The sequence below is a fragment of the Falco peregrinus genome, chromosome 17, assembly GCF_023634155.1.
Source record: "Falco peregrinus isolate bFalPer1 chromosome 17, bFalPer1.pri, whole genome shotgun sequence".
In the NCBI taxonomy this organism is placed as follows: domain Eukaryota; kingdom Metazoa; phylum Chordata; class Aves; order Falconiformes; family Falconidae; genus Falco; species Falco peregrinus.
The window spans coordinates 1109537-1133822 of NC_073737.1; the positions used below are offsets into that span (position 1 = coordinate 1109537).

Genomic DNA, 24286 nt, shown 5'->3' on the forward strand with positions numbered 1-24286 from the left:
TGTCAGCTCCCCAATTCCTGGGGGGAGCCCCAGGGAGCAGAAAAGGAAATTCAAGGGGATAGCGACAACTGCTGTGCTCAGACTGCCCGGGACACGATGCAAATAGGTTCTCAGCAAGGGAAGCATTTCCTCAGCTCTCTCAAGACAAAACTCATCTAGACCAGGTGACCTCAGAGTTTTGTCCTGGCATCCCCACCTTGCCCTACTACTCTGCCGTCCATCGGCGTCACCATCTTCCCTGTGCAGCTCTGCAATGAAACTAACTTGAAATTTTCCCAGGCAACACTCCTCTGTAGGAAAATGCCAGCCTGGCACGCTGCGGTGCTCCCTGGGCCGGGCTGGTTTCGGGAAGTGCAGCCACAGCCGTGGCCAGGGATGGAGCGGAGCTGCCAGCTCTCCATCCAGCCCCACGCGGCTGCCCCAGGAGCCGGGGCTGCCTGGCTCCACAGCCTCTCAGCAAGAGGACAGCCCTAGACCAGGGTCTGTCAGCACAAGGAGCCCCCAAGGCCCTTAACTCCCAGCCTCTGTGCAGTCTGGAGTCTTTCAAAGTGTTTCTAAAAGGTCAAAAGGAAATATCACTTCTACTTTTCCCCCAAGTCTGACTTTGAAATGTTTAAGTCTCCAGCCAGCCCTAAATGCTGTTATTTCTTGCTCCTAATTCACAGGGTCCCTTGTTATCTCCACATGCCCATGACCTTTCTGTCATGTGTTTAGAAGCTGATGAATGGTAGTTAAGACATGCCAAACTCATTCCACTTGTGAGACAAACCACACCAGTCTCAAAAGGCATCAGGGAAACCAGTCCTCACCCAGCCCTTCCAGCCCCTGCTCTAAGCACAGGAGACATCAGGTCAGGTCTCCCTTGGTATAAACCAGCAGAGCCCCAGGGACAGACCCCTGAGCTATGCTGATCTGGGCTAGCTCAGTACCTAGCAGGCTCCTGCAGACCCACCTTGAGCACTGGCAGAATGCTAAAGCCTTCTGGGACTTTTTTTTTTTTTTTTTTTTTTTTTGCATGCATTTATACAATGAACTTGTTTAAGTGATGTTGCCAAACTCCCGCATGCAGAACTGGTCTAGATAGACATTGGCATTCAATACTTGAAGAGGTTTATAGACTTATAGAGGGATTTAAAAAAACCCAAACATTTAGGTGATGGAGCCACCCAGCATGAACTGGTTTTAAATGGAAATCAGATGCATAATGTGTTTTGGAGTTTTTGTACAGCCCTCTAGCATCCAGTCCCCTCTTATGTCCACAGCTGCTTTGTGAACATGGCCTGTGGGGGCTAAACTCCAGAAAGCCACTGGGATTTCATGGGAAAGAGACATTTTCAAGATCCATGACCAAAATTAATAGCAAAGTTGATTCAATTTCTGCACGACTTTCTAATTCCTTAAAAAAAAAAAAAAAAAAAAAGCGAACAATGTGTTTCTCAAGAGCACAGTCCTGCCCCCACCCCCATCCCCTTCCTTTTCAGCCTGTTTGGAAGTGATTCTGCCTTTGTTCCTCCCCAGAAGGGGTCTGGCAGGTTCTAGCACAGGAGAAACCTGGGAGAAACAGCAGAAGTTACTTATGTCCAAACACATAAAATTACACATATTCAAAACAAAGAGCATGGGAACTTGGCAAACGAGAGGGTGTCTAAGTTACCAAAGCAGCCATAACTCAAGAGCTGACAAATGATGTGGGTTTGAAATGACTATTTATTCTGGTATTTAATAATACAAATTCAGAGTGTGGTAACTACTACACTGCTACATCACATTGTCTTTAGTGCCTCCAAGTCACCAAGGGCTATAAGGACCAAGCACTGTTGTGGTTTATATAATTCAATGCCTTTCTTACAACGTTTTACTGCAGAAAATTACAGAATCAGTAGGGAAAGGGATTCCCCTGCTAGTTTCTAGGCTAGCACTGTTTCTGAAACTTTGGAGCTCAGAGAGGTATTGAATGGCACAAGGGGAACTTAAGTCAGAGAAAGCCTACCAGTTCCTAATCAATCTTTCTGTCTCCGTGTTGAAAGTTAAATCTCCAAAACTTCTCAGCTTTAGAGTAAATCTGACTCCAGTTAGCAGCACCAAGTATTTTCTCACGATGTGGTGGCACCTCACCAGCAATCCAGCTGTGCAGCACCACAAACGGCACATGGGCTGGCACTGGAGGGAGGAGGGGATGTTCGGTTCTGCAAGTTCCTTACTTCACCCCACAAACAGAGTAACGATACTGAGCTTCCACTGCTAAAAGCCTAAAAATCGATGGTCAACAGCTCAGCAGAAGAGGCTTCTGTTTTTCCTTTTCCTATTACTGTAGCAATGAACCTGAGCTGGGGAGTTTGGGTCTAGTTTCAGTCCAATTTTTATTTCAGTTTGTTGGTCCCTAATGGGTCTCTGAAACTCACAGGGAGCAGCACTGTGGTTAGACTGGCCCCAGGACACTGGGTGCTCTCACTGAAAGGTGACGCAAGGAAGATGGTAATGCCCAGTGACCTTCAGGAAAGTTTGGATCCTCAGGAGATTCTGGCCTGATTTTGTAGAACTAAGAAGTGAGGGGTTAAGGTCAAATCATCAGATCAGTTGTTTACTGCAGTCTCTGCTACCCCACAGAATTTACTGAGAGCAGGTCCTGCCCTAGAGCCAGGCAGAGGCATTATTTCAGGTTACCCAAGGATTAGGCAAATGTAAACCAACAGCCTACGTTCCTGCCTCGTGGGCTGCTGCCTGCCTTTTTCTGTGTGTTCAGTAGGCTTTTTGTATTTTATTTTAAATGCAAACCAAATTACAGAGTAGCATATTTCTGTTTTTCTAGTGAATGCTATTGTAATGACTAATTGCTACTGGAATTCAACTCTTAGTCTAATAAACCCAGCCCAAGTGAATGCAGAAAGGGATCTATTGTTTTAAATGTGTAATAAGGGTGGAAAGGGTTTTTATGACTCTCCACAACCTTTAAAAGGAAGCTCAGAAAGCGGCTGGACAAAGCAAACAGAAGGATTCCTAGGAAGAAGCTTTCTGCAGTGGATGCCTTTCCTATGAAATGGGTTTTTTAAAACCCAGGTAGAGATTCCAGTGTCCGCTATGGGGGAGACATCCCAATGGGGGCCGGTGGGGGACGAGCCATTTCAAAAGCAAGCGTGTTCACTGGTTGCTGCAGGCTGATAGTAGTAGCTTCGGTTTAACTACAATTAAATATACAGTGAAGAACACCCAAATCGGTATGATCTGACTTTGTTTTGGAGAACGAAATGACAGATTCACTTTCCTTAACCCATCCTCAGGACTTACAGCCCTGTCAGTAGGAAGCAGAGCCCAACAGACGAACCCCACGCATCCAGCACTGATCCACCCGTGGGGTTATTTCGGGGGGAGTAACCAATATGGGTGGGTCAGAACAGACATCTAAAACAGGACCAAAGGCGTGCAAATGGCCAGACATTTAGAACTTAGCACCCAAGAGCCCCAGAGCCACCCCACACCTGCGCCGCCCGCGCAGCTGGCCGGGCTGCGGCCAGCACTGGGGGTTATGGACCGACCTGTGCAGCAAAGCGCACCCAGAGCCAAGGCACACGGAGCCCTGTGGTCCCAGCAAGGGGCTGCCCCTCTGACCAGGTGCCCGTGCCTCGGGAGGGGAGGCCAGCCTTCCCAAGCCTGCAGGCCACCATCCAACACTTTCCAGTGGCCAGGAGCCACCAGGCAGGTACCACGGAGCTCAGGAAGCCTGATGCTGCTGCCCGCAAAGACCCAGACCTGGAACTGCACATAACTCACCCAAATTCAATGGTAATAAGTGTGAGAGTGAAAAAGCTCCCAGCAAGCGACGAAATCACTGCAGTTACACCCCTTGGCGTTGAGTGCTGGCAAGAGACAAGCACACCCCCTCCACCAGAACTTGCACTGAACGCGCCCAGGGACCGGCAGGGAACCCCTATGGTCCAGGGCCACTTCTCTGCCATTAATATTGCCAAGTACACACAGGGTATTTGAAGGTGCCTGCAAGTGAGACTCTGTTGTCCCAAAAGTCAATGTGATGCCGAGGAATATCCCCACCGTGTCACAGATCCACCAATTCAGCCCCACTGGTGCAAGTCCAGGAACCAGCCCGCTCCTCCCCAGAAGCAGAGCAGCAAGCGCTGACGCTTTCAGCTGCCATCGAGGCACCCGAGCTTCAACAACAGGGTACTGAAGTCCTCCGACACAGGGGTTAACTCACTTAAACTGGGTAAAATTAACAGAAGGCTTCAGCACCACAAAACCACCACTCAAGACCTCCAGAACCAGTAAGGAGATCCCTAAACCTTGTGTTTGCTTTTGCTTATGGGGATGAACTTCATCCCCAGCAAGGGGTTCACACTGCTTGACAGCTAGCCGGGGACTTATTGCCACAACTCAACAAAAGTAAATAAAACAAAGCAAAAAATGGTTGTCACATTGCAAAGCGGTATTAACCACCCAGTGTAGAAACCACTAAGTGCTTTTGTGGAGAGCCACTGAAGGAACGGGTCAATGCAGTTTTGTACTTCCTTCACCTTAAATGCTACAAGGAATCACGTGAGGAACAGTATCTGGACTATCCAGCCTTCAAATGCATTACCAAAAGAGAAGACCAGTACGAATATCTATGCACATCACAAAGAAATAAAATGCTGCAGTTCCCAGGACCTGGGAGATGCTCTGAGCATTGTTACTTCTTGGCTGGGAAAGCTGCTTAAGCGCACAAAAGGTCTATACATAAACATTCAGCCTGCAAGGAGGGATATACCAAAACATTTTTCTAAGGCAGTAGCCCTTCTTCCCTTCCTCTTCTCCATAGAAAAAGACACATAGCAAAACTACATAAATTATCAGCTGAGCCATGAAAAAGCATCTTCCCAAGATTATGCAAGGATTACAGCAAACACTAGGAAATGAAACTGTGCTGGAGAAATACAATTGCATCGAGACCAAGAAAATGAGGAATCAGTATTGATGAGATACAGCTGGTCAGACAGAATGGTGCTAATCCTCAAGCCACTTGCCACCAGAAGCCCCATTTATCACTCTGGAAAGGACTTAAACAGAGGGCTTTATACTGGCTTTGTGTAGTTTGAGGGTCCTCTGGGCTGGATGCGTGGTACTCTCAGAGATGCTCACCACTCAGCTGGGATGCTGGAGTTAGAGCAGTAGCTCCTCAGGTACGTGCTGCTTGTGGTGGGAGAGGTTTTCTTTCCAGGAGATGACATAAGGAAGCCACAGCAGCCTGGGACAGACCCTGTCTCCCTACTTTAGTTGCAGGGAGAGTCTGGGGAGCACCAGGCACACTAAGAGTCTCTGCAGCCTCTTATCTGTGGCCAGACACCTGGGCCACAGGCACCTTCAGCGCACTCAGGTAAAAATAAACTAAGGACTGTCACAGAGAGGAAACTGGCAGAACAAAGCTTGAAAAAAATCCCTAAAGGCTTTAAGCAAACTCAGCCCCATATTACTATTTCTGTAGTATCACATTATTTAAGTCAAAACACATGATTTTAAGAAAGCCGACTCGGGGCTTTTAATGCTGGGGGTTGCCAATGCTGTATGTGCACAAATGCTTTTCAGAGGTACTGATCACCTGCAATTCACACCAGATTGTGGGTAGCTAGCACTTAAAACAGCAAGCCTGTAATTTTATATGCAGTTGCTGTTTTATTTCCTGCTTTCTGTTCTGACCTTGATATTTTTGTGGTCCCAGATAGATGCAGCAAATGGAAAAAACGCACCCATTTCGCTTCCATGCAAAGCTGTTTCATCTCAGAAGAGGTGGTGAATTTTTATGCCAGGTGGCAAATACACAACCCATAATCCCAAGTAAAAAGCATTACCTGTGGCAAACAGGCTTCTGCAGCAGCACAAGGACATGTTCCCTCGGAGAAACGGGCAGGAATTTTCTTAAGGTCAAGTTCTGACTCCAGGAGGGACAATACCAGATTTTACACGCTGGCAAGCAGTCACCTTGTTGCTATTCAGAGCAGTATGAACTTGTTCATTTGTCTTTCACTGTAGTTAAAAAAGAAAATAATAAGTAAAAAAAAAATACATCAACAAAACTACAAAGATCAGCTCTCCAGAAAGAAAGCTACAATATATAGGTTACAGTTTCCTGCTAAAACAAACCCCCTCACAGTATGATTTCATAGGCCATGCTAATTATTTTTAGGGCAAGCATAATAAAACCCAGGTGATTTGCCTTTAGCAATTTCTTCTTATCTTCACACAGCTCCGGATCATTTACCCACATGGCAAGCAATTACAATGAGCCCTGCAGTTCTTAACAGACATCTTTTGTCGAAACCCGGCAAGAGTACACAAAGGTTAATATGCTTTTGCACTACAAAAATCTGGGCATTGTCTTGTGTATTGTAAGACGTGCTTGTGACATGCTGAATTCAGCTGATTTACAAGATCAGCAAAACAGAAGGTTTTCCCACTGGGAGCCTTTTTCTAACTATTTCCTCATCAGGATGTTGGCGTGCAGGAGTCTGATTTGCCATGCGTCGGCGAGGAGCGCGGCGCAGCCCTTCCAGCCAGGCACACATCCCTCCCTCGCACACACAGCCCAGCACGCTCCGCAGGGGCCGTGCCAGCCTGGCTGCCACCCGCCACGCTGCGGCCACAGAGGCGGAATCCTAACATAACGCAGCAACAGAGATAGCACAGAAAACCACCACCTCCTCGTGCTGCTGCCCTCTGCTTCCCACCTCCCTGAGGTGACAAGGGATGTTCACTTCACCCTGTTTGGGATAAGCTGGGGCTCCACCGTTACGGTGGGGCTGAGCCCTGCTCTGGCTTCAGGGGCTGGGGGTGGGTGGGAGAGGACGTATGAGCCTCGCCTGATGGCTCAGAACTCGAGACAGGAACGTCTCACCCCCTGCCATACTTCTGGATGTGAAGAGGAGGTTACAAGAAGAGAGTCCCAGCGCACACCTTCCTGGGGAGCTACGCTAGCTCCGATTCAGCCCCGATGCTGTGTGCCATGGGTCCCCAGCTAGGAAAAGCACATCTTGCTGAGCCCCTGGGCTCATGTTTACGTCCTTGATATCAGCCTTAGTGATGGGGACAAATGTAGGAAAGTTTAAACCATGGAAGATCTGCAGAATTCCAGAGCTTTCCTGTGGTTCCTATCCATAAATGCAGGATCATTAGAGAGGTTTCACGTTCTCGGGTCCAGCCTCCACCAAGTTCGCTGCCCAGTCTGCTTTCCCCCGTCTTTGGTTATCGCCGGTCGAGCTGCATGTGCCGTCACCACGCTCACTTGGTGCCAAGCGCCACGCTGGGCAGATGCGTCACCTCTCACTTGCCACAGCTGGTGCAGCCTGGGCACCCTGAGGTGCACCTCTCCTATGTGTCCTTGTCACATGCCCACTGGTGGCCAACCTTGTCTCCTTGACCTGGAGGGAGGGATGCCAGGGCCGGTCTTCTCACCCTCGGAGACTGCAGCCACTGTCCCTCGACAGCAGGATGTTCCCAGCACGAGAGACCTAGGCCAGCCCCAGAGAAGCTGCTGAGACCTGGCTCCTCACTCTCCTGCTCTGCCGTCGCTCCAGGGCATCAGTCCATGTTCCAAAGCTTGTCTCAGTCCCAGTCGCTGACGGCAAAACCTAAGTGGGACATTGTGTGAGGGGGGAAACATGGGAAAAGAAGTTCATTTATTCTGTAGTGCAGGGCACTTGGTGGCTCTTTTTATTAAATTGTGCATCTCTCTGTAGAGCATTAAATGTAAAATACATTTAGGCTAACTCTGGGGTGCCTAAGGAGGAGAGACAGAAGATGTTTCCTCAGCGTTTATTTATATCAAAATATATATTTGTATTGATGAAGTATTGGCTGTCAGGCTACCAACAGAAAATCACTCTTGATGCAATAAAACTCTCAGGCTGTTCAGCTCTGCTAACAGTAACCCTACCCCAGCATTTAATCACAATTTCCAGACTGAGAAAACCAACCCAGCTTGATGGGAAGGGAAAATATCCACCAGCACCACAGGTTCCTGCACCACAGTGATGGTACTCGGTCTGAACATGTCCCTGAACAAGCCATTTATAGGAGGAGAAGACTGTTGTATGGTGTAAAAAAATAATTAAAAAAACCTTCAGAAGGGTTGGCAGCATAAAAATTTCTGGCTCTGTCGTGTCTCTGTTTCTGTGAGCAGCAAAAGATCCATAATTCTCACACTTAATGTAATTCCAAGGCATCTAAAGTGATTTACAGTCAGTTTACTCAATACTTTCAGCTTTATTTAATGTAACAGTTATGGCACATAAAAAGTTTATTGAAAATCCTTTGGGAGTATGATTGAGTAAGAAACAGTCATTGCTAATACCATTACAAGAGCTGAAGAGAAGGATCCCAGCATGTTCTCTCAGTGACCTTTATGGCTCTGTGATCCAGGGTTACACCAGGAAATCCTCCCCTGCTCTCCAAGGGGAACGGTGACACGTTGCCTTCTTCCCTCGTGGGGGCAAACGGCCTGGGAGGCACTTCCCTGCCCCACAGCGCCCTGGCTCTGCTCCGTCTCGCCAGCAGGATGGGGAGGGCAGGAAAGGATGTTCTGGGAAGCTGAGGGGGGAGGAACTTCCCTCCTGCCAAACTCACTCATGTATGCAGTTATTTATTTTCGTATTTGCCATTTGCAAGCAGAGCTGAATCTCTCCTCTGAAGAGCAGAGGAGTTTGTTTTGGGTGGGGTTGGATGAAAATAGGGTTGCAGTAGAGGGAAACTGCATGGATCCTTCCCGGCTCAGCTCCCTGCTGTGCCATTGACTCTTTCAGCATCACCAGTCTGTTAAGCTTCTCCCCAAATGTGAAATTGCAAAAGATGTTAATTTGCCTTAGCAATTAACAAACATTACTATCATTATAGCAATACCTACAATTTAATAGTTGCCAACACTGTTAGCGATAACATCCACAGGGGTGGGCATATCTCAACATCAATTTTTGTTGGATATTCTTGCAGTGCTGGCAGCCCACCAAGGCCACCTGAAACAAGAAGATTCACAATTATCTTAAAAGGGTAGAAGACGAGCATAGTAATTATTACTGTCAACTTTGGCAGCACCTAGAAGCTCCAGTCACAGACCGAACCCAGACTTGGTTTTATAAAACGCTACAACCTTCCTGAGGACACTGGAGAGAGCACGCGGTTGCTCCGTGAATTGTGCCACAGCCGAAGGCAGGCTTTGCAGGAAGGGAGACTTCAGCGTGGTTAGGGAGAGAGATGTTCAGGGAGATGCAGGCAGAAAGTGCAACCCTTCCTTCTGCTGGGGTATTTCCAAGATCTCTTTTCTCAAGCCTGCTTTCACACACAGTCACAGCTCGTTGTAAGCAATGCGTATTTTCCAGGAACCGGAGGTGAAAGGTGTGTCACGTGAAGGTGGGAAGAGCCAGCAAACCCAGTACAAAATAAAAAAGTGCACTGAATAAACTGGAATAAATAGACAGTAAAAGAAAAAACATGTTCCACATGTGCATGTTCCATAAACAGAAAAAAGGTTACGTTTTTTAGATAAGGCAACTGTGATGGATTGTTTAGCTGTATTTGTCAATCAAGTATTAAGACTTGCAGAATTAAAATCAGTGCAGTTCAGAGATAGATTCCAAGCTCTCCAAAACATCAGGTTTGGCATTTAGATAGCTATCAAGCTATCATCTCTAGACAGACAAACAGATAGATGGATGGATGATTTGGAGAAAAAGATGGAGACATTCTTTCAAGGCTTTTTTTTTTTTCCTCCAAGAGATGATCTGCTTGTGCCAAGAATTCAGCCTGGGGAAAAGTCCAAATGTAGCATTTCCTCTAGCTTAAACTGGGGCTTGGCCCAAACCAAACTTTGGCTCCAAAGACCTGCTCTCAGCAGGGAGACGGAGAACAGGATTTGGTGCCTCCAGCCCACCCCTGTGTTAGCAGAACAGAGATGTGCGTTGCTCGAGGAATGGACACCTGCCTTTGCCCCCAGAACCCCCATTTACAGGTGCCCAAATGTTAATGCTGAACAGATGGGTGGGAGAAAAGCAGCATTTCACGCTGGAACTGGCAGAGCAGACTCCAACAAGTCCACGATTGTTACGACAGAAATTCCTAGAAACAGATGCAGCAAATTCAGTGCTTTACAGCCAGTTCTGGAGTTTGGGGTCTGCTGGGAGAAGACTGTGTAGCTTATGGATTAATGTACTATTATTACATTACTCTTTAAGCTTCAAAGGTCTGCCAGGAAACCTAAGCCTACTATCTATTGAATGACATTTTAAGAACAAATAATACATTAATATATTTAATTTGAGAATAAACACATACATTATAGGAAGGGATTTTGTCTATGCTGATAAGTCAGTGCCTGACCTTTTCCGTTGCAATCCCCGGGTGCTGAGCCATAGAGGACCTCTTCCAGGAACCTTTGCTATCGGCTGCAAGGCGAAAGCCTTAACGCTGGTCCTGCCAGCTCAAAACTGCAGCTGACACACTGTTTGGAAATGGGAGCTTAGCCGTAATTATCCCTTCGACACTAATCTACAGCTACACTAAATCTTGTTGCCTCAAATTAGTTAATCAATTAAGTGTCAAACCACAAAATGTTAGTGATTGTGGCCTGAATTTATTGCCTTGGCACATGCTTCCATCTGCTCCCTCTCTTCTTTACTCAGGTTCTGCTGTTGGAAAACTTTGGGGCAGGTGCTTCCCCCATCTCATTAGAGAAGGGTTAATGAGGCCAGGCTACCCTGCCCCAGAAAGAGATGGGCTGGGAATGCAGAGTCCTGCCCCTCAGGAGGAATAACCCCATGCACTGGGATATGGGGGGGGGGGGCGCCTGGCTGGAAAGCAGCTTTGTGTGGGAAGTGACCCGGGGGTCAGCAGCCAGGCTCTTCCCAGTGGTGCCCAGTTCCCAGACAAGAGCAACGGGCACCAACCAAACCACTTCGGGGAGGCACCATCCTGAAACACTGTTTTGCGTGTGGGCACGGCCGAGCGCTGGCACAGGCTGCTGGCGGAGGTGGGGGACTCTCCCTTCCCGGTGATACTCAAAAGCCCCTGGACAGGCTCCATGCCACCAGCTCTAGGTGGCCCTGCTCGAGCAGGGGGGTGGGCGAGGTGCCCTCCAGAGCTCCCTTCCCACCTCAACCACTCTGTGCTGCCTGAGCCTGAAGCCAACGCCCTGCTGTGCTCGATACAGGCTGTAATGATTACAGCAAGTCAGAAAGTCCCACTATTTGCACAGGATAGCTTGGAAAATTTTAGAAGCTGATCAGTTTTGCTGGAAGTCTTTTCAGCTTCAGAGAGGTTTTTTTTGTTTTAGAATTTCAACAAAAAGATAAAACTGATAACTGAAACATTCAGCTTTTTCAAAAGTTGTGAAAATATTCAGCTTTGGAAAACATTTCTGGTCAAAAAATAAAATAGTCTGTTTTCTTGGAAAGTTTCAAAAATAAATGTCAGCCTTTTAAGCGTATATTTGAAAGGGGAAACTTTTTAAAAAGTTTTTTAGTTTTGTTTGTTGATATTGAAAAACAACAACAAAAGACTTTTCAATGGAAATTTCAGTTCTCAGTGAAAAGCTATTTTTCATTCAAATGACAGTTAGAAGAAAAACATTCACCCAGTTCTAGTCCCAGGGCTGATGTCTGCAAGCACCATGTGGCCAGGGGTCATCTTCTCCCCATTTACAACTCCTGGGGCCAAAAAGAGAAAGGGATGGGCAAAAATTCTCAGGGTCCCCAAGTGAGATGAGTGATGCTGGGACAGTTACTGCCACAGTGGGAGCAAATGAAAGCATCCTGCTCATCGACACTGTCGTCGTCCTACTTCTGATGATCAGTTAAAAATGTAAATACAAAGGCTAGACTTTGGGAAAGCTAGCACTGGACGATGGGGGGAAAAATTGCAAAAGCGAGGTTTATTGATCCCCAGTCGAGATTGATGGCACAATAAGAGCAGGAGGCGAAGAGTGATTTTGCTTTTGAAAACGTTGATGAATAAGCACTCAGGGGCAACAAATAGCTGGACTCACCGAATGATGGACGGCAGCAGGCGAACAAGATGCATTTTTATAAATGGGTGAAAGGAGAGGAGGACTTATTAAAAAAAATGAATGACCACACGTGGCAGGGATATGCCACTGGGGAGAAGCCAGCCATTGATTTATGTGCACTACTGGCATTTGAAAATTCAATAATAACATTGACAAATGAGAGGCAAAGCTGGCCAGAGGACAGCAGAGAACTTGGAGTGGAGAAAGAAAATGCCAAGGTCAGGATGAAGGAACAGAAAAACATGCTTATGTTGGAAAGGTTTTGAGTTAACTCATCTATATAAAGACATTAAGAAAAATCACTCCGGGATCAGAGCTCACCATCCTGACTCTGTGGCATGAACTAGGGAGAAGTAAATGGAGGAGTTGTGGCATCCAGTGGACCTGTCTGGGGGGATATCTACTTCCTGAGCAGGGATCATTGAATCTTCTCCTCCTGCTTTTGCTAAACTGGTGCCTAGCGCTCCCTGGCACCTTTAAAATTAAATACCCTGCAATTTCTAAGAAGCGCTGGCAAAACGCTCCCGTGCACGCGCGTTGCACTGCCAAGCCCAGGCAGCTCACTGCACAGCCTCGCCAGTTTGCTCTTTGCGGTGCTAGCTGGGAACCCGGCCAGCGGAGACTGGCTAAGCCCAGGCCCCGTCTCACAAACAGCGAGGGCAACGCAGCAACCCAGCCCCAGCAGAACACAGCGCACAAAACCAACGAGGTGCAACGGGCGTGAGAAAAGACGACGCACACAGGGGTGGGAAAGCAACCTGGCTGTGCTGAGCTCACCAGGCAGGGACTCGCCAGCTCTGGTCGGCTCCCAGCCGACTGTTGTCAGCAGTTTGCAGCAAGTGGCCAAACCACTTGCAGAAAGGGCATCTTCAGCAGAGCCCATCCCTCGGAACGTCCTGTAAGGGCCAGTCAGAGGAGGGGGTGCACTGCGACGGGGGAAGCAATGTAGGGCAGCCCAGCTGGAGGGCCTGGGCTGCAGGAGATGTTTTTCAAACCACAGTTAGGTTATGACTGGGCAGAAAATGAGAAGAAGATGCTGCTGGCAGAGCTGTCACATCACATCATGTCACAGCACCTGAAGATTCTCACATCCCAAAGAGGCAGAGAAGAGGAGCTGCCAGCTTTTCCGGGCTGGGCCAGTCTTACCAGGACTCGGAAGTGGAGTGTTTGTCATCTCCTTCACCTGCTCAGGGACAGATGGTAGAAAAGCCCTGCTGCAACAACCTCTCCTGAACCACAGAGACCTGGATCCTACAGGCCCATGGAAAAAAGCAGTAACTGAACTCATCAAAACCATCTCTGGCTACTGCTTGAATAATACCTTGTCCTCACCAGCTTGCAGAGCGCAGAGTGGCACGTAATGTTACCTTAACATTTGATCTACTTAATAAGCCCCCCATTTTTTCTCCTCCTTGTCTTCTGGCTCTGTTACAAATGGCAGTAAAAGAGTACAACCAGCAGGAGAGCCCGCAAAGAGAACACTAGTGAGAATGTGGCAGAAATGTACTTTGCTCTTTCTCACCATTCCTGGCCTCCCTCTGGGCTTGTACTCATCTATGAAGATGTCTTTTCTAAATGCTAGAAGGTCAGAGGTGCAGATGGAACATAATTCTGTGCATCGGTGTGCCTGGCTCAGTCGAAGGAGCACTTATTCAGTGGTGGCGAGAGATTTCTGCAAGGACTACACAAAGCCCTGGCATGGCCCAGGGAGGCCAGTGGAAAGGAGTGCAGGAATGTGGGAAACCACAGGGTTTGGTGCTTGGTGGTTTTGAACTCTCAGGGGGCACAGATCTTGTCCTGGGGCTCAGCACAGGACTTTCCTGTTGAACAAAGCAAAGACCTTAATCAAAGTGTGTAGCGATTTGCAGCATTAGGATAGCGGTCATCCTGGCAGAGACTGGCCCGAGCCTGAGAACAGTTCAAGCCCTCCCAACAGGACTTTGGACACTGTATGTTTGGGGTTCTTCCCTGCCTTTTTTGCAAAGCAGTTAATTTTCACCTTCAGCAAAGCAGCTGAAGCTCCGGGTCATGGTGCTTCACCCAGTTTTCCAGCCTGGTAAATCCCCCTACCAGAGCCAGCTTTCGTTTTAAATAACATCGGATATCGTGCCACTGAATAGCTGATGTGCAGCACTGGCCTGTGTGTTTTAGGATATGTCCCTAAACAAGTTCCAAGCCAACTAATCTTTCAATACCAGGCAAAGTCATCCCTTGGACCCACTCTTCCCCAGGCAGCGCAATCTTTGGGCAGGTGATTTTGGGGGTGTTGCTAAATGTGAGGCCAAAACTCTCAGCTGTATGGGAGGGGGACAGACAAACCTTATTCTTTTGTGCTACCCTGGCGGAAGTGTCAATAGAAGGATTACACATAATCTCATTAAAATTTACACTGCTGAGAAGGGAGTTTGTATTTCTATGTCCTCTATATTTAGATTCCATGTTGCTGTTGCCACTCAGCTCCTCTCCATCCAGAATTAGCAGCCTTAACAATAACAAGGTACACACATACACACTCATACTTTTTGTTCAGCGTTTAAAAGCTCTGAAAACAAACAATACCACCTTGTGTTTCCTTAATTTGAGGACCTCCAAACGGCTCATGTACATAAAGTAAGTAGCTTCTGCAGGAAGGTAAAGTGAAGCACAGGGAATTTGTTGGATTCACCCAGGTTTTATAGGATGAAAATGGACTGAAGCTCCGTTGCAGAGATGGCTGGAGCCCCTTCTAGTTACCGGCAGTATGTCTCCTACTAAGAGTTTTATACAAATAATTAAGGTTGGCAAGGAGTGCCTAACTCTTTCTGGCTGCTGAGAAAAATCCCCTGCTCAAATTTGACATCGCCAAAATAATTAACGAGGGAAAAATGTTGAAAAGCCGATAAAATCTCTGAAAGCCCACCCCTCCGCCTGTCCTGGGTAATGTTAACCTGATAGCTGTCTTTGTCAGCAACAGGGTTTTGCAATCAAATTTGAAACAGTGCAGCTGAGGACAGCATTAATTTAGAGTTTGGAGCCCGTACCGCAGAAAACCTACGGGTCCAATCCACAGCTGGTGTAAGCTGGTGTAATTCTGCTGCTGTGAGGCTTGTGAACAGCAACTGAGGAACTGGCCAGAGCATCTTAGCCCCTCTCCCCCCAAGGGTTGGAGCAGCTCCTCAGAATCACTCTAGAGCCCATTAAAACAAAAGTAAGATACCTCCAATCATTATTACTCATTTTTATGGCCACGCTGTTCACAAATGACTGAATTTAGCTGTCAAATGTATAGAAAAGAAAAATAAAATCAAAGCATCAGCCATCTGCGCCCCAGAAAATGTTTGTATTTTCATCGGTTGTTTATGGCGAGAAGGTCTCAGCTCCTTTGTTCCACATCATATTAGTTATTGCATGGGAAATGAGTGTTTTTCACTTCACCATTTATAAGGCTTTTGCATTCTCTCTCTCGTGCATGCTCGCTCCCTCCCTATATGTATTTTTAGTCCATATGTCTTGGATTGACACACGAAATTGTGTTTGTTTTACTGGTTCTGTCTCTCTAATAGTTTTTCATTGCAAAGGGGATCCAATGTTCGTTATTTACTCTGCCTTCTTCCAGAGCCATTATTGCGAGTGCTTGGTTCAATCAATCCAATTGCCTGATAGCTGTGAGGTTCCCTGACCTATGCGAGTGTGAAGGGAACAGGCACAGGGAGAGCTCTGAAACCCTGCCTGGGCTCATCTCAGAAATGTTTGTAGAGGCTCAGCTCTTTGAAAGCTCACATGATTATCTGTGCTGTGGGTCAGGTCCTCAGCTGGAACCACCGGCATCGCTCTATGGAGCAATATGAAGAGCAACTGCAGCATCTCGCAGCTGAAGATGTGGTCTTGCAGGCTAAGAATTATCCCAGACCAGGACTGGGATTTCCAGTTCTTTGGGACTGGAGGGAGGAATCCACTCTCTTCATCATCTACCTTGAGGCACCTCAGCAGCCACTCAGTTTTCCAGGAAAGTTCAGTGACTGTGCTCAGAAACCCAGGGCCTCTCTTAAGCAGAGTGTCCCAAATACAGGAGCCGCTTAAGAAAGCCTTGGCCAAAAGGTATCAAGAGCGAGGCATGGTTGTTGCAAGTAAGAGTTCCACTCGATCAGATCATGTAAACATGTATTTAGCTCTAAGTGGATAACTAATCCGTCTTTAAGCCACCCACATAGAATACTTTTCTGGATCTGGTGCTGTGCTCTGGGTGAGCATCATATTTTTTCCTCTTTCAAACTCCCTGAAGGAAGTGCAAGCAGAAGTTAAAATCCCGGTGACTGCCTCCACTTTCAGCCCTGGCCTGATCTCATATTCTCTAACCTTACCTGGGAAAGTGCTGTAAACAGCAGGAGTGTAAATCTGCTGAGGTTACTCGGGCACAGTAATATATGGTGCACCAGGGAGGCCTCCTCTGAAAGGCAGAGCACCGCTGTGGGCCCCGTGTTATTAGATAGATGCTGCAGGAGAAGGAAAGGAGAAATAAAGGGCATCCAAGGACCAAACAACTGCGCGATGGAGCAAGCGTTGGTCTCTGCGTCTCTCCGGAATGACGCCACCTCTGAGGCACTGCACGTAAGGCGCGGAGGGGGCACACAGGCATACCACTGCGACACAGCACAGGGGGGTCTCAGGTGCCCTGATCTCAGAGGTTAAGCGGCCCTGTGCTTTGCAATCACCTCTAACAGGGATTTACATCAGCCTTCACCTTCCCTGCTACCTCACCCCTGACCCCCCGTTTCAGGCTGTACAGCACGCCTGGGAACAGCAAAAGGGACTTCGGGGTGCTGCGGAACGGCAGTTTGTGCTGTCAGAAGATACCTGGTCTCGCCTTTCAAGCCTCAGAAGCCAACATCATCCTGTCTTGGAAGATATTTTGGTAGCCCTAACAAAATCCTTCTACAAACCCACCACCAAACCCCTGCAAGACCTGTGCACAGGGAGGCTTCCATAACCAAGGAGAGCATTGCCCGCGCTGCAGCAGGACACGGAACAGGGAGCGGAGGCTTAGAGGCAGGTAGCGATCCGCCGCCAGTCAGGAGGGCAAAACCAGGAACGGGGGATGTCACTGAAACACGAGGACGGTGTCACTAGCGGCAGCAGGAAGAACCGAAGGGCTATGCCTACTCTTACACCAAGCCAGGGGCTGCACGCGGACGTCAGCCTGCGGTAATGCTGAATGAGAAATCCCAAGGAAAGCAAGTGAGGAAATGAATTCCAGGCAAGCGACTCGGGCAGGGGGAGGGAAAGGGTGGAACGAGCGTCTCTCTTTTCAAGGCAGCTGGGCTTATTTTAATGGGCAAGGTCAGCAAAGAAATGACCAGGAAGAGAAATCGCTGCCATTACAAATCAGTCGCGATCTTGTATCAATTATTCCCTGCACAGTTCCCTTGCCTTGGGCTGAAGCAAACACGGCCTAATCAGTTTTACATCTACGTTTAATTTTATTGGAAAGAGGAGCTAGCAATGCATCATGGGGCTGCTGTGTGACATGAAAGGTGACCCCTGCCAACTTAATGACACAATACATAACCCTTAATGAAGTCACTATCTTGTCCTTTTTTTGCTGTCTCAGCCTGATGATTTATGATGGCATCATTTTGCTTTGCCCTCTTTTCATTTCAGCTTGACAAAGTGGATGAAACAATTATCTTCGTTATCGGCCAGAGCAGTAGAAATGTGATGGTTGAGGATTTCTGCAGGTGGAAGGCCTTGGCTATGGATCAAGTGAATGGAAAAATACACTTAGAAATTTTGGGGTCCCCTCTTCTTTTCTCTCTCTCTCCGACTGCAGCCTCCTGAAGATGGCTAAGAGGGTCCCAGCAAGCCTTGCAAGCCCTAGAACACTGTGGCAAAAGAGATCTCCAGAGGTACCAACACATTTGCTCTTCAGCTTTGCTCCCTCTCCTCTCCACGCACACCTGCACTGCTATGATGTACCCCCAGGAATATGCCTGACAAAGGTTATTAGGCACATATGCAGCTATGGAAATGAATCGAGGGGTAATAATGACTGTGTGTGTTTGTGCCTCCACATATCCAGGTGTTTGTGTGTGTTCGTACCTGATTTTATGTACAATTATGATCAGCATTAGCCTGTATGTAATCCTTCAGAGCTGAGTTTACCTCTCCACGGTCACAACACTTTCTGGCTGCAGGTGCATTATAAACCTGCTGTTACTAATTGTAGCTTGATGCTTTGATCAGAATCACAGCCCAAGTTTTCAACCAATTTTTAGCGAAAACGGGTACCTTTTCTCCTTTGGTACCTACAGAGGTTGTATGATGGAAGCCTTCCTCCACTAACAGAGATGCAGATGGAAGCTGACGGCACAGTATTTCAGTCCTGCTAGGCAGAAATGACAAAGTGCCCTCACTAGCCATATGCTTGATGGCACTTGGAACTGCCACAGCAATATTTTTTGGCTGGTGATGCTTAGGGTCTGATGTGGCTGTTGCTGTTTACTGAGTTTCTTCTCTACACCAAGATGATTCAGGATGACTGTGAACAGACCTTCGTAGCACTACTTAGGCACATGAACAAATTGCTGCAATTCCTCACTGATTTAATTTAAGAGATAAAAAAGACAGACTCAGCTATTCCTATCATGTCCTTCGCCTGCACAGGGGAATTTTCTTGTACCACCTTTCCCAAGTCCCCAGCACAACCATTCCCCTAATCCACAAGCTGATGGAAGCCCTTCTTCCACATTTCACCAGCAAGGCTGAGCCTAAGAGTTTTCTGCTCCACCTTACACTGCTCAGCTAGCCCAGCTCCCCAGACATGAGCTGCTGGAGAACCCTCTGTCAGCAGAGCTGGAATTCAAACGTCATTCCAATGCTCAAACACAGCACTCAGTCAACTCAATCACACTGTCCTGCTCCCCGCTGTGCATTTACAATTCAAAACGCTACCCTTTTTTTTTTGCCACATTTTTGAATGCTTTTGGAAATAGTCAGAAGCCTTCCAGGGTTTTACAACCACGGCACTTCAGCCTTCTAGTATTCTTACAAGCACCCTTGTAGGTCAAGACCTCTGTACAGCGAACCAGTTAGAGTACCTCTAATTAAGTTATTCTGCCTCATTCCTGACTAATATAAAACATGCTTATCAACCCAGATTCTGCATTAGGGCTCCATCCTCCTCCTCACAAGGAAGGCTTTCTCTCCATGCTGTGACCTGAGCAGGGTTTCTCAGGGAGGGTGGGGAAGGAATGAGAAGATAAATGTAGTTTGGCAGGACATTAAGGGAAACCACAATATTGCCTTGTAATGCAGCTCGTATCTGATCAGCAGAGTCAAATGTGGTGCCGGAGTTATGTCTCATAGGAAGTGGAACCAGCCGCCCCCGTCAAACTGATTGCCGAGATCTTCCCTGAGATACTCCTTCTGTCTGTCAGAGATACCAGCTGCTGAGGAATTCCCAGCATGTGCTGCAAGTGACCCCAGCCGAGCTAATGCAGACCCTTCTCCCATCCCCACCCCTCCAGCTCCTCTCCCTCGCTCCAGCCTCCTCCTCAGGACTGCAGCCACCCTGCAGAAAGGGGGACAGCCTCCCCGGCACTGATGCGCACGCTGGGCTTTCATAGCATGTCAGGGCCTGAAAAAACACGGCCTGGCTTATCTTGGTGAGTAGAGGATGTGGGAGGGGGACATGACTATTGCCTTCTCTTATGGCGAAAGAAAAAGCTGCAGTTCTTGAACTGCTCCTTTAATTTCCTAACACCTTCCTTCTGCCCTCGCAGGAGGCGTTTCCTGCTCCTCCTGTCAGTTTGGACAGCATCCTGGGAATTAATTTGCATGGAAGGTGGTAAACGTGATGCGTTGGCAGAAAACATAGGCAGCAGTAGCCTCTAGTACTTTCAGAATAACCTGCAAAAATTTAACTAATTGATTCTCAGAGCAATCCTGTAAATCAGATAGGTATGAATGCCACCAAGATCCAGGCCCTCAGCTGGTCTCAACACCAGAGCGCCCTGCAGCAACGGGGTGCTGGATGTGGCCAAGCCCAGCTGCACCTCCTTTTAGCGGCAGGAGCTAGTGCACACAGCTACAAATCCTGTTTAGATTCAAATACATCAGAGAGAGAAGAAAAGGCTCTCTAGAGTGACTCCTCTACTGTCAGGATAATTACAGCCAAGATTAGAACTGGTTGGAAAATAGGAGCATTTTACAAATGAAGGAAGGACTAACTGTAGGGTAGTTTAATCATAATTAATGAGAAGACACCGCTCAATGAGTAGCTGCATGTGGGCCTGGTTGTGGTTCGAGCAGCTGAATGTGATGTATAGCGGCTGTTTTCTAATCCCCTCTATTTATATGCCCATTCGTTCTCATGTCCTTGCTGTAAGAGGTTTTACAGGTTTTACATCATGGCCCTTGCTACGGTATCCAAGGGTATTTAACTGCCACAGCTTGATACATTGGCTCTGGATTTGGGAACACATAGCAGTGAATCCTTCTCAGGGAAGGATGCGCTTGTTGTGATGGACCGAGTGCTCTAAGGGTTAATGCATCCTTCCGCTTTGCTTGCCTTTGGTCCCTCTGCCAAAAACCCTGCTCGTTAGTCTGCTGCGCTTCCTCCGCGTGTCAGCAAAGGAAATCCGTAATCTCCCAGCTACAGATTTGGGGAACTTTGACATCCCCTAATGAGGTAAACACATTACTGTCATGTACAAACAAACAGCAACAAATTAGCAGCTGACACGTGAGGAAGCCACGGCACAGCAACATGCGGCACTCTTTGCAGGCAATTAAGGCTGCCTGCGCCGACTGCTCACGTGCCAGCCGGCTCTGTCCCACGCTGCCTGCCCCAGCCTGTGGCTCTGCTGCCCAGTCTCCATCTGCCTTTGCCTCATGGCGTTTCTTCCTCCTCTCCCACCTGAGCACCCTCTCAGCAGCTGGGTGGGATACAGGGTACGGTCGGGCGCAACGCAAGCAGCTACTGGTAGAACTGGGAATCACAACCTCATATGGTGGCGACTGACTGCGAGGGGCTGGCAGGGTACGCTGCACGCGGTGTTTGGCCTTTGCCCAGCACAGGCTGCTATCAGGGACAGGGTGCTGAGCTGCTAGGACCCTCGGCTGGATCCCCTAGCACTGCTTTTATTCTCCACATGAGATATGTCTGAGCCTGGGAGGAAGGATTGCAGCCGCCTGGCAGAGGAGGTTCTTTGCATCACGTGTCTTTCAGAAATCAGTTCCTTGCAGTTCACCCACAAAGATCCCAGCGTCTTTACTTTGAGTCCCTTGCTTGAGGCCCTATCCCAGGGAAAGGGCTCAGTAAGGAAGGGGAGACCAAGCTGGTCAAAAGGGACAGATATCTGACTTTATTTTAGCAAAAGCCATCTCTATTAAGCAAGAGCCAGGGCAACAGGCCCATGGTCAAAGGGCTTTATTATTATAATTGCTTTGCAAGGGTGAAAGCCTCTGGATAAGAATCCGAATCAGTCATCACTCAGAATAATAATCAGAAAAAAAATAGATAAATAAATAAAGGTAGGATCCAGCCAAAAAAGGAGCTCGCATTATCAGCCATTAAACCAATAATCCATTAGTGACCAAGGTTGCTGAATAATATAGTACTTTCACAGTACCCATAATTTATACTGCAGACTAGAGAATAGACACGATTATTAGAGTGAGGGCTACTGGATGACACATGATGCATGACCGCGCGGCATTGATCTTCACACAACAGGAAGGTGTCTAGACTGGGAGATGTATGGCCGTGCGATTCAGAGCAGGGCATATTTCATGCGGGGCCTAATGGAGTAGTGGAGGCCGTGATGGATGACTTGCCTAGTTTCAGTAGCAGCACAGTTATAGCAGTGCTAATGCGTGACCTCTCCCGCTCCCTGCGTCCTTCATTCAGTCAGGGTGACCTCATTTAAAGGGATGGAAAATGAGAGGCGCAGAGTACGAGGGGGAGGGAAGAAGGGGGAGAGAAGGGAGGAGAAGAAGAGAGAATAAGAAAAATAAAAGATAAGGAGAGGGCGTGATGTAAATGAACAATCCCTACCCTGCTTCAGGCTCACTCCACTGCAGTGGCACTGGTTGGTTACGGGACTGACTCGGCTTTGCACCAGTTGGGGTTCTGTCCCTGTTTGGACAGGGTTACTCCTGATTTACACAAGTGCTACTTCAGAGCACAGCAAGGCCCCTGTGGGGCAGCCTCAGCCTTGCTCAGGCTCCCAGAGCTCATGGTACTGGGCCAGCAGACCCTGCTTTGACCATCCCCAGAGCTAGGAAGGTTGTGAAAGAGCTCCTGGCCATCACAGTTTTCAGCCTAGGGTAGCAAAATAACCCCAACTAGCACCCTACTCAACCCTGCGGCAGGCCTGATTCCTTGCTGCATGATAACGGGTGACAGATTCCGAGAGTAGGTGTCTAGCCCTCCCCCTCTTCACTGGACCCCCCGTATTCTCTTCAGCAACCCACCCGACGCTCAGCCACCAGCCTCCTCTTCCAGGCAGAGGCAGGGCAAACTGCACAAACAACACAGAACACCTGAAAAATCCCAAGTGTACCATAAATGTAAAAAATGCAAAAGGGATCAAAATTAATAAATGACAGTAGCCCTAAAAAAATTGAAACAAATTAAAACAGAACACCACCATGAATTTTCAAAACGGATCAGATTCTTTTTTGCAGTGCAGCATTCAAACGTAGCCACGAAGCACAGCGCTGCCAAAGGCGTTAGGGCCAGGGCAGAGCTCCGGGGGGGGCTGCCTGGAGCCAGAGCACCAGCTGACCTGCTCGGGGAAGGGCTGGGTCCTGCTCACTGCACTCCCCAATGAAAACGTGACTCTGGGCAGAGCTGCAATAACATTTTGCTGTCTGTCAGCACGACTGGGAAGGACTGTTGACATGGCGGTTCGAGGCCTCTGTCTGTTTAGAAGGTTATTGCAGCCCCATCAGCGTGCCCAACCTGGGGGGATCCTCCTCCCACTCCCGGTACAACTCATTAGCTTGGGAGACCGCTAGCAGTGCAGGACCTGGCCACTCAGGTGCTCCGCAGTGACTGCTCGGGACCTGGCTTCCAGAAGAACCCTGCATGGACCATCAGAAGAACGCGAGGGTTTTTGTTTGGTTTGGTTTTTTTTAAACTTCCAGGAGTTTCTTTAAGGAAAACAGAAACAGAGGTATTTTTATGGCATTCTGTCATATTTTCATATCTAACGATACCACTTTTTGATAGAAACTACTATGTTCAGTTGATGGTAAGAAAGATACCCAGGCTGATAAAACAACATACCCAGGAGCTCTAAACTGATTTGTCTCAGGAAATCGATGGCAGAGCCCAGCACGGCGCCCAGCAAGCCCGCTCTGCCCCACGCAGCACAGCGCTGGCCCGCAGCTAAACCTGACTACAGCAGAGAATTTATCAGCCATCTCCCCTCCTTCAGCCCTTAGCTGGATGCTCACGGCTTCTTCTGTGATGAATTCTGTGCTTTGGTAATGAATCCTACAGGGTCCCTAAAGGTTAAATAAAATGATCTGCTAAAGCTGAAAACAGAATTGATAAAAAGGAATTGTTTGCTTTCTCTCCACTATTCTGATTTTACTTTCCTTATCTCTCGTTCATTGTTTCAGTTATCCTGGATTAGTGCCCAGGACTGTTGTCAGCCAGTGTGTCTGTACTGAGAAGAAACAGTCTCCGCCCCAGAGAACTTGCAAGCTAATAGTGAAGACAGATGGATAAAAGGCAAGATTATGATTGCTGTTCAGAAGTAGGAAACTAAAGCACATCACCGCTTGCCGGCACAAGGGGAAGGCCGGGGCAGAACAGGAGCTAAGGTTCACGCTCTCGGGACTTTAAATGAAGAGCATCCTTCCTCTTGTGAACAGCCAGCACTTAAACTGGGCCACGCAGGGGGTTACCACACGGGGGATGGAAATAGCTGTTTCTTAGGTCCTTGGAGTGTCTTTCAAGTGACTCTTCCTGTGTCTGTCCTCAGCCCTAAACCGCATGAATCCCATGTTCACACACACCCTCCCAGGATCCCTGCAGCCCCCGTAACACTGCCTCACTGCCCACTATGACAGCTGTGCATCACCCTTCCCCAAACCTGTGTACGAATCCACCACCCCCTGCTATGTTTCTTCCCCTCCATGTAAGAGCTCTAACTCCCCGAGCTGCCTGGAAAGAAAAAGAGAGAATGGCCATTTACTGTGTTTCCTTTACCATCTGGGCTTATTAAAAACTGCGCAGCAAATTAAAAATAGGTGGGAACA

At 48.0% G+C, this 24286-nt stretch overlaps 1 long non-coding RNA gene across 1 annotated transcript in view; it reads right to left on the reverse strand.

Moving 5' to 3' along the window:
* The window catches only part of LOC129785803 (uncharacterized), a 142029-nt gene that overhangs the window by 62345 nt on the left and 55398 nt on the right, over positions 1 to 24286 (reverse strand). The window contains exon 3 of the long non-coding RNA XR_008750051.1: positions 5838 to 6012. This is a non-coding gene — a long non-coding RNA (uncharacterized LOC129785803). The remainder of the gene's footprint in view (positions 1 to 5837; positions 6013 to 24286) is intronic.